General features: G+C 41.6%; 1 protein-coding gene across 1 annotated transcript in view; it reads right to left on the minus strand.

Annotated features, from left to right (window-relative positions):
- FHL2 (four and a half LIM domains 2) overlaps nucleotides 1–9,865 on the minus strand; it is a 46,227-nt gene extending 36,362 nt beyond the window's left edge. The window contains exon 1 of the mRNA XM_069970984.1: nucleotides 9,616–9,865. The gene's annotated coding sequence lies outside the window, so the exon portion shown is untranslated. The remainder of the gene's footprint in view (nucleotides 1–9,615) is intronic.
- Between the last annotated feature and the right edge of the window lie 376 nt (nucleotides 9,866–10,241).

The following is a 10,241-nucleotide window of genomic DNA, read 5'->3' on the forward strand; positions in this document are numbered from 1 at the left end:
TTTGTTAGGCACAAAATTCAGGCCCAATAACAGTACCTTAAGTTTATCAGCACTAAGAACGCAAGCTGATAAGTTGTACATATCCAGATTGTGCGGTATTAGCGCTTCCTCCGAGCACCGCCTCGAGCTCCTCGACTTGTGCTTCCTCCCTGCCCGGTGGGACCTTGCTCATTTTTTGGAATGTCAGGGCTGGAAGCTGTATGGGAGCTTTGGGGTTCGCCATAGTTGTTGCGCTTTCCACGGCCTCTACGACGTGAACCCCTAGAGGAGGAAGGGCTCCTATTTTTATTCTGAGGATTAAAATCTTCTTGCTCAGAGAAGTCGGTTTGAGTGTCCGATGTATCCAGGTCAGTTGTGTCAAAAGACACTGTCTTGCGATGGTGTGTATCTTGTGGAGGGTTCTTTGAGGTGGAAGCAGAAGCTCTTTGTCTGCGACGGGCTTCCCACCATGTATATACCATGTCCATGGAGTAGTCTTTAGAGTCCCGATTGAATTTGGACTTTTTGGACTCAACTATAATATTCTCCAACTCTGTCAGGACTTGGTTTGTAGCCTCCATATTTCAGTATAGTCAGCATTGTCCCGAAACTGTAGCAGGGAACCTTCAACTTCTGTGATCTGGGTATCCAGTTCAGCCAGTTTCTTTTCACTTTTTGCCACTACTATGCCCATTAATGTGAACGAGCAGGTGGAAAGGGCATTGTTCCATTCGGCAGCATATTCATCCCCCTCTTGGGGGTTAGGAGGTCTTTTTAGGCGTAAGCCATGGGGAATCATCTTCCATTCTATGAATTGTTTCATAGTAGTAATGTGCCACCATAGTTTTATTTGTTTCATCTTTAGTTTTTCAAATGTCCAGATGGTTTTGCACATATCATTATTAGTTTTATTAGTTGCAGTCCCAGAAAAAACAGCAGCCACCTTGAGGCGGCGTTCCTCACTGTCGAGGGGTGCTTCCCAGAGGATCTGACTACTATAATCTCGGTATATATTCTGTCCTGTACTATATGGACAGACCTGGGTCCCCAGAGCCACAGCAGCTGCTTGTTGACAACTGTAGCTCCAGACAGGAGCCTCAAAAGGGAGGACAGTAAATTATCAATTAGCTAAAAGTAGTGAAATCAGGCGGTAGGTAGGGCTCGCTACTAGTAATGTCACCGTCCTTTACCATGACTAAAATCCCTGTAAAATAAGGCTTACCTGGCTATACCGTTCCCATCTGAAGGTGTATGTGGATGTTCCAGGTGGTGAATAAAGCACAGGAAACAGGGAGTCTAAAGGCCCTATTACACCAACAGATCTGACAACAGGTTATCTGCCGAAGATTTGAAGCCAAACCCAGGAACAGACTATAATCAGAGAACAGGTCATAAAGGAAAGACTGGATTTCTCCTTTTTTTCAATCCACTCCTGGGTTTGGCTTCAAATCTTTGGCAGATAATCTGTTGTCAGATCTGTTGGTGTAATAGGGACTTAAGGTTAAAAGCATGAGACCTTTTGGTGCACGTGCTTTGTAGTTACAGCTTCTGAATACACAGAGGCACAGTCTTATGAATAGTTACAACAGCTATAGGCTGGGTTCACACTACGTATATTTCAGTCAGTATTGTGGTCCTCATTGAGTTGCAACCAAAACCAGGAGTGGATTAAAAACACAGAAAGGATCTGTTCACACAATGTTGAAATTGAGTGGATGGCCGCCATATAACAGTAAATAACTGCCATTATTTCAATATAACAGCCGTTGTTTTAAAATAACAGCAAATATTTGCCATTAAATGGCGGCCATCCACTCAATTTCATCATTGTGTGACCAGATCCTTTCTGTGTTTTTTATCCACTCCTGGTTTTGGTTGCAATATGAGGACCACAATACTGACTGAAATATACGTAGTGTGAACCCAGCCTTATGGTGTATGGGCTGATAGGCTCTCTCAGTAGCAGATGTTATTAGGCTGTATGCCTCCTTACTTAACTAACTAGCTAAGTAATGTAGCTGATTATGTGTGTACATGCTGTTTTTTTTCTCTTTCTTGGGTTGGATCTGCTTCTTATGGCAGCAAATCCGATGCAAGTGGAGCTGTCCTTCTAGTCTCTTGAGCATATGATTCTATACTGTAGGCAGCAGCAAGCCTCCATACATTGTTCCCTCAGACATAAAGAGCGCTTATGCACATGCTGGGCAAATTTCCTAAGCACTCTCTATGGAAAATGTTCTTGAAATGTTATTTCCTCTGAGGCGAGGACAACCAGATATTAGACCCAATTGCGTCAATCAGCGCTCATTACAAGGAACCTTTACCAATCGAATTATTGTGAGTAAAGACACCATGAACAATTGCTGAGTGGTTTGTGTGGCACTTCACATAATTTGTGGTGGCACATTTTCTGTTTACAATGAGAGATGTACTGCTGACAAATGATGATATATAGAACCATGTGATCCCGGCATAGGCGGGAGAATGAGTCTTTCCTGGTTTATCAGTGATTCGTCACTTTACAGAAGTCCCATGGAAGTACAAAAACTGCAGGCAGGATAGTGGGGGCAGGAAGATAATAAACTGTTTGGCTGAGCGGGCAATCACTCATCCGGGGATGTGACATTTCAGCTGGAGAGGCTGGGTACGTGATATACCGGGTTTCCAGCTGAAGAGGAGAGCCGGCTGATGTGAACGGGACCCAGGAGCGGCACATCAGAGGCCTGAGGACAGGTGAGTTATTTACTGCTATAGTTATTTACTGTTTTCCTGCCCCCACCAGCCTGCCTGCAGTTTTTGTACTTCCATGAGACTTCTCCTTTAAACAGAGGGGAGATCTCTTACTTCATGCTGGGTATTTTATGAGCTTACCAACCATCAACAATATAAAATCCCCTTTAGGGTACAAACCCACTTGCCGGATCCGCAGCGAGTTTCTCACTTCGAATACGCAGCGAAACTCGCTGCAGATCCCGACCCTGTTTACTCAATGGCAGACAAACTCGCAGCAGGGATGTACATCCCTGCTGCGAGTTTGTCTGCAGCCCGCCCCGTTAACCCCTCGGCCGCTGGAGACTATACATCACCGGGTCCCCGCTCCTGCTTGCTTCGATGGTTCCCGGCACATCCCGCTCAGCCAATCAGTGCACTGCCCTGCCACAGCACACTAATTGGCTGAGCGGGACGAAGACACTGGGAGCCCCATAGCAAGCAGGAGTGGGGACCCAGTGATGTATAGTCTCCAGCGGCCGGGGGGGTTAACGGGGCGGGCTGCGCACAAACTCGCAGCAGGGGTGTACATCCCTGCTGCGAGTTTGTCTGCTATTGAGTAAACAGGGCCGGGATTGGCAGCGAGTCTTGCTGCGTATTCAAAGTGAGAAACTTGCTGCGGATCCGGCAAGTGGATTTGTACCGTTAGGGTGTGTTCACACCTACAGGATCTGCAGCAGTGTTCAGTTATTTAAATGAAATCTGCTGCAGAAAATCAGCTGCAGATCCTGTAGGTGTGAACGCACCATGGGGGTACTTTCACACTTACCGGATCCGCAGCTGATTTTCTGCTGCGGATACGCAGCAGATCCGCTGCAGATTTCATTTAATTAACTGAGCACAGCATAAAATCTGCACCATCAAATCTGCTGCAGATATGCTGCGGATCCTGTAGGTGTGAACGCACCCTAAGGGTAGCTTCACACATACCGTATCGCAGCTGATTTGACTAAATAAATGAACACAGCTTCAAATCTGCACCATCAAATCTTCTGCAGATCTGCAGCAGATCTGCAGCTGATTTGATGGTGCGGATTTAATGCTGTGTTCATTCATTTAGTCAAATCTGCTGCGGATCCGCTGCAGATCCGCAGCAGAAAATCAGCTGCGATGCGGTACGTGTGAAGCTACCCTAAAAAAGGCATTTTTTAGTAGACACATTTAAAAATACAGTGTACCTCAGTTCTCAAACTGCTCTGAACTCTGTTTTGCTATAGAGTCAGAGATTCATTGGGCTCACAGTTGTTTTTAGTAAATACTGTTGTCACAAGGTCTTCACGGATACAACAGGGAACATTGTAATAATAATATACTTTTTAATAAGTATATTATACGGGCCCACATAGCAATTACTATTTCAGGTACAGTAAATACTTTAGGAATACCTACTGAAGACATTGGAAATATAGTACTACAAAATCATGGCTGAGTAAACACTGCATGCTGTGAAAGGGAAGGAATATTCTTAAAAGTTTAAGGAAGAAAAAGTATGTCCTGCAGACCAAAACAACTGTAACCACTTAAAGGACGAGACTGAGGAATGTGTCTCTAGAGGTAATAATAACAGCAAATCCTGTGACATAACTGAGTAACTGTGCTGTTTGCTTTAGAAATAGTACACAGGCAATGAAAAAAAACTTGCTGAATGTGGATTTCTGTCAAACTGAATGTACTTAATTAAAGAATATGAGAGAAGGATGTTGGCAAGCTGAATACATGATTTAGCTTTATTCAGTGACATACGCTGTGGAACTTACTATACAGGGGCTGCCATTTTATGGACTATCACATGACTGGACTGCATTCCCCAGCCTAAGGTATGGCTATACAATGCAAGCTTTGTCATTTCTCAGATCAGTGCATACAACCTATTCACGCAAAGTTGTCTATCACCTAATTCTACATTGCAAAAATGGCAGATTGGTAAGAACTTTGTATTAAATAGATCATATAAAAAAACTAGCAGTCTAAGCATCATGTAGCAATGTAACTAGAAGTATTTGTGCTATAAAACACAGTCGACTGTTTTGTTGACTGTTCAGCAGTGATAAGAGGAAGGCATGCTTTCTACTTAAAGGGGTTATCCAGGAGTTACTTAAAGGGGTTATCCAGCACTACAAAAACATGGCCACTTTCCCCCCTCTCTTGTCTCCAGGTCAGGTGTGGTTTTCAGTTCAGCTCCTTTTACTTCAATGCAACTGAGTTTGAAATCTGACCCAATCTGGAGACAAGAGAGGGGGAAAAGTGGCTATGTCTTTGTAGTGCTGGATAACCCCTTTAAAGGTGTTTTCAAGATTAACCAAATAATATGTAATCATTGTAAGTAACCTAAGAAATCCTTTTTAGCATACTAGCTAAGATGTATGAAGCTGCCTAAACCCTCCACTATCTGCTTTTTTCCACAGCGACCAATCACAGCTCAAGTTGAAAATCTTAACAAGCTCTGGTAAAATGAAACCCTTTCCCTTCCATTGTTGACAGCTTGTTGTCTAGGTTACAGACCATCACTCTGCTCTAACAGTTGTCTAGCTGGTTTGTATATAGCTATAACATTTATATATAGAGAGAAATATAGCTATAACAGACCACTGCTTTTAGAGCAGAGCAGTGGTCAGTAACCTACAGTAGGCAATGAGCTGTCAACAAGAGGAAAAGAGCAGCATATCAAGAAAAGGAGACACATTTGATAAATGGTAGTCTATGGTCTGTCCCAAGCCAAATGTATAGATGGAGAAGAGTAGAAGCCCTAGGACAGAGCCTTGGGGGGCAACAGTGAGGGGGCAGGGTGAGGAGGTGGCGTGCAAATGGGAGACACTGTGTAGTTGGAGAGGTATGAAGAGAGTATTGAAGAGATCCAGTGTTGTAATGACTGATTTTCAGGCAATATTACATGAGAAACAATTATGCAAATTAGCACTTCTCCAGAAGGAAGAAATCTACATTATACTTCCAAACAGTTCTGTTCCTTCTGGCGGAAAGTAAACTTTCATAATTCTTATTTTTCTTCTAATTGAAGCATTTCTAGACAGTAGATGGCCATACACCTCCGGGCCCCCCAAGCTCTGTTATGGGAACATTGTCTGACACAAGATATTATTCATGAATTTCAAATAATTACATAAAATACAACATTTTATAAGCAGCTTCTGTAGTCATTGAGTTAAAAATAATCATGTAAGGTTATCATTAGCCTGTATTATGATTATAATTATAGAGATTACATTACTATATATAGTATTATATTATTATAGAGATAATGTAGTTATATATAAATTCTTACTAATTTAGCTTCAACAGAGCTTATTATGAGCAATGCATCCAGTAGGAAACACACAACTGCAATGACTGTCCAGGCTTCACATGTCCCTAGAGAGAAGATGCAGATCCATAACCTATAACTACTGTAGTTTACAGACTCACTAACTGGCCAGCTTGTTTCACCATCATCATAGTGATAGGGGGTACATCTGGAAATGGGAATTCCTCTTTAATGTAGCCTTACAATGTTTTTGCTGTGAGAAGGGTTGATGTTTTAATGACACTATTTAACTTTTGGTTTGTTTGTTTTTTTTTTGGGGGGGGGGGGGGGCAAAAAAACCCCAGCTATTGTATTTTTACAAAGCTACCACTGGAGATCTGGAGGCTGGACCTGGATTTTTGGTAAGTTCAACTTTGTTTTACAGCATGATAACAACAACAAAAAATATTGCAAACTCGCTTTATTTCACATATACAGTTGATTTAGATTTTGAAAGTTACAACAGTGACACTTTAAGGCATTGCAATAACATCTACATGAGTTTAGCCATGATGCCTAATGTACGTTCAAGCCACAGTGCACCTGTTGGCCTCAGCTATAGCACCTGACATATTGCCCATATGAATACCAGCCATATTACCTCAACTGATACCATCCCCAATATTTACCAACAATAACAGTCACAGTGTCCCCATCAGTGCCATGTCAGAGCCCGATCAATAGTAACCACAATGCTCCCATTAAGTTTCAGTCATAATACTTCCAGCATTGTTAACTATAGTACTTTCCCAACAGTACTAACCACAGTGAGTCCATGCATCAATCATTTTATTTGTTTAATTTGGAGCATTGTCAAAATTGTGAATTATCAATGCCTGTAGTATGTTCTGGCCATGCAACTTCACCACCACCATCTCACACCACCAAGGGGAAATATTTACCATCATCTCCCTATAGTACTATGTCTGATCATAAGGACAACTCTGCGACTGTTAAAGGAGTTGTTCAGGGACTACATTTTCTGCCTAAATGTGGCCAGACTAGGTTAAATAGTCACTGTCATGAAAAATAACTTTTGACATGTCAAAAGTTAGGGTACTATTAACCGAACGATATTCGGCCAAATCAGCCTGATTCGGCTGATTATAGCTCCGTAGCCGATGGCGACGATCATAGGCTGATCGCTGATATAGGTTAGAACCTATATTTGTCGGGCGCTGACCGCACACCGCTATGTGTAATAGCAGTGCGCGGCTGGCGACTGACAATATACATTACCTATCCAGGCTCCAGGGCTGCTCCTGTGCTCTGCTTCTCCCGGGTCCCACGGGCTCTAGCTTCGGAGAGACCTGGGGAGAAGCAGACTGCAGGAGCAGCCCTGGAGCCTGGATAGGTAAAGTATATGGCTTAAGCAAGGGCTGCAAGGACATCGGTAACAATGTCCCTGCAGCCCTTGTTAAACGATTATTGGGCCGTGTAATAGCCTGATCTAGCAGATTGGCGCTCGTTTACAGGTATTATCGGGCCCCCATCGGCCCGTGTAATACCACCCTTAATGATCGCAACAGATCTCTGATCGTGAGATATAGCCGGGAGAAAACACAGCAGCAATGTGATTCATTCCTCTTCTGGCCACTAATTCCAGCAATGTAGCCTTGTAAACTTACATTGTTGGAATTGGCCATTACACAGATACGGCCAGGAAGTGGATTGTGGTGTTGCGCTCTCTCAGAGGCTATATCTGTGGAATACATCAGGTCTCAACAGTGAGACCTGCTGTGATCAGAAGCTTTTGAAGCTGCCTGATGGCAGATTAAAAGTTATTTTTCATAAAAGTGACTCTTTAAAGAAATTTGAAATCATTGTAAGTAACCTAAGGATCAAGACAAATAATTACAGATCATATTAATTTAGGCCACATTTTAGCATAAAGGGTATTTACTGGATAACCCCTGTACACCTGTATGGCCCTGCTCTGCACTGATCTGTAAATTTTCTATGATGGATCCCATTAATGTCTGATTGCTTTCTGATTTAACTGATTGCTCTACACAATTGTCTGCACATTGTATAAATCATTCTATATAGACTACGTATCTGGTTGCGGTGTGGCCAGTTATTAAGGTTCTATGAAGCAGATTTACATATAACACATATAGCACACAACTCACTAGCACCATAGGCTGAGAACATTATTTGAATGTAAAATGTGTGTTAAATGGTAATTACAAAATTACATGTTTAATCAGAATTTTGCTGCATACCAAAATACAGACACAGATATGAAGATTGGCTTCCGTGTAATAGGTAAGGATAAAGACTCTGTAGGAGCAGGTGATGCACACAGCATGAGTGAATGGTATAACCCTGTGCATGACACACTCTAAAGCGAAGAGGAGCTGTGTGTTAAAACAGTGAACAACAAAGAGATATCCACAAGATACAAACATAATGTGGTTGTCTTGTAAAGGTGTTTTAGCTCACAAAGGCAGTGCTATGCACTACTTTTTATACTGTAATATACATTTTATTTATTCAAGAATATCCACTAACAATTTATTATTAGCTGATTTGCAATTTATATCACACGTAGAGAGTTATACATTTTTTTCCTGCAAAAATGTATCTATCAAAACAGAGATATCACATGATGACTATACCAATTGATATTAATGTGAATGTGTACATGACTGGTCACATGTTTGTACTTTTTATCATATTATACAGTTCTCTTTGAAAATGTTTATTTTAAGGTTTCAGTGATGCTGCATTAGTGATTTCTGCAAAACAATAAATATGTTACCGTTGCAGCCATGGAGTAGAGGCTATCATCTACTGTCACGTGTAACCATTGTTTCTTCTATAAAGTCTATCACCTATTGCCATATGTGTACCCATTGTTTCTTCTATAAAGACTATCACCTACTGTAATATGTGTATCCTTTTATTCTTCTATAAAGACTATCACCTACTGTAATATGTGTACCCATTGTTTCTTCTATAAAGACTATCACCTACTGTAATATGTGTATCCTTTTATTCTTCTATCAAGACTATCACCTACTGTAATATGTGTATCCTTTTATTCTTCTATCAAGACTATCACCTACTGTAATATGTGTATCCTTTTATTCTTCTATAAAGACTATCACCTACTGTAATATGTGTATCCTTTTATTCTTCTATAAAGACTATCACCTACTGTAATATGTGTACCCATTGTTTCTTCTATAAAGACTATCATCTACTGTAATATGTGTATCCTTTTATTCTTCTATAAAGACTATCATCTACTGTAATATGTGTATCCATTGTCAATGCTATCACACCGCAGACTGTTAAAATAGATTAAAAAACCTTAATAAACACTTCAACGCCCAACTGGAAAAATCATAAATGTATCTGATAGAAACCAGTTCAGTTATAGTGTACAGGATTTCAGCTGGCTCCAGCAGGCTCATTGATAAGGCTGCACACACATGGATGCTTCCTGCACCTCTCATGCCAGTCTTTCCACTTTCACAGTCCTAGCACAGTATTTCCTCCTCCAGCCAGCATGTTAACCCCCCAGCCTATTTGTAACAAAAGAGAGAGCAGCATGTACTTACAGAGCAGCAGCTAGTGAGTGCTCTTTCTTCCTCCCAGGGGTAGAGGCGGAGAGGAAGTCACACATCCAGTGGCAGAGAGCAGTGCTCCTAGGCAGCTGCACAGCTGGAGCAGTGACACTGCAGACTCCCAGCACTACATCCAGATTGTGTGGAAACAGTCTCCCTTTACAGCACGGCAAAACCCCTTCATATCATTTTACCATATAAGGAGACGAACGCATCCCACTCTCACACTCTTTTAGTCTGCAGCTGGCATCCAACACTTTCTCTTTTCCAGAGGTTGTGGCTTTTTTTTATTTTACAGATAAATGTCTTTGTTGGAATGTTTCCTCCAATCAAACAGACTCCTTCCCCTTCTAACCTACTTCATCAAATAGTTCACTCCGAAATATCCCATCAAACTCAGCACAGATCATTCATCCAGGATCCAACATTAGCCGCCAGGTCAGCAGCCAGACCCAAGTACCTGTCAGTCATATGTCTATAATAATAAGAGGAATACGGTGAACACATTAGCCGCAAAGGTCTCTGCAATCAAAAAGCATAACGTTTGTTTTACTTCGACCATAGAAAAAATTTATTATTATTATTATTATTTTTTAAATCTGGAATCAAGCGCTTTTATG

Source organism: Dendropsophus ebraccatus, chromosome 5, assembly GCF_027789765.1.
Source record: "Dendropsophus ebraccatus isolate aDenEbr1 chromosome 5, aDenEbr1.pat, whole genome shotgun sequence".
NCBI lineage: Eukaryota > Metazoa > Chordata > Amphibia > Anura > Hylidae > Dendropsophus > Dendropsophus ebraccatus.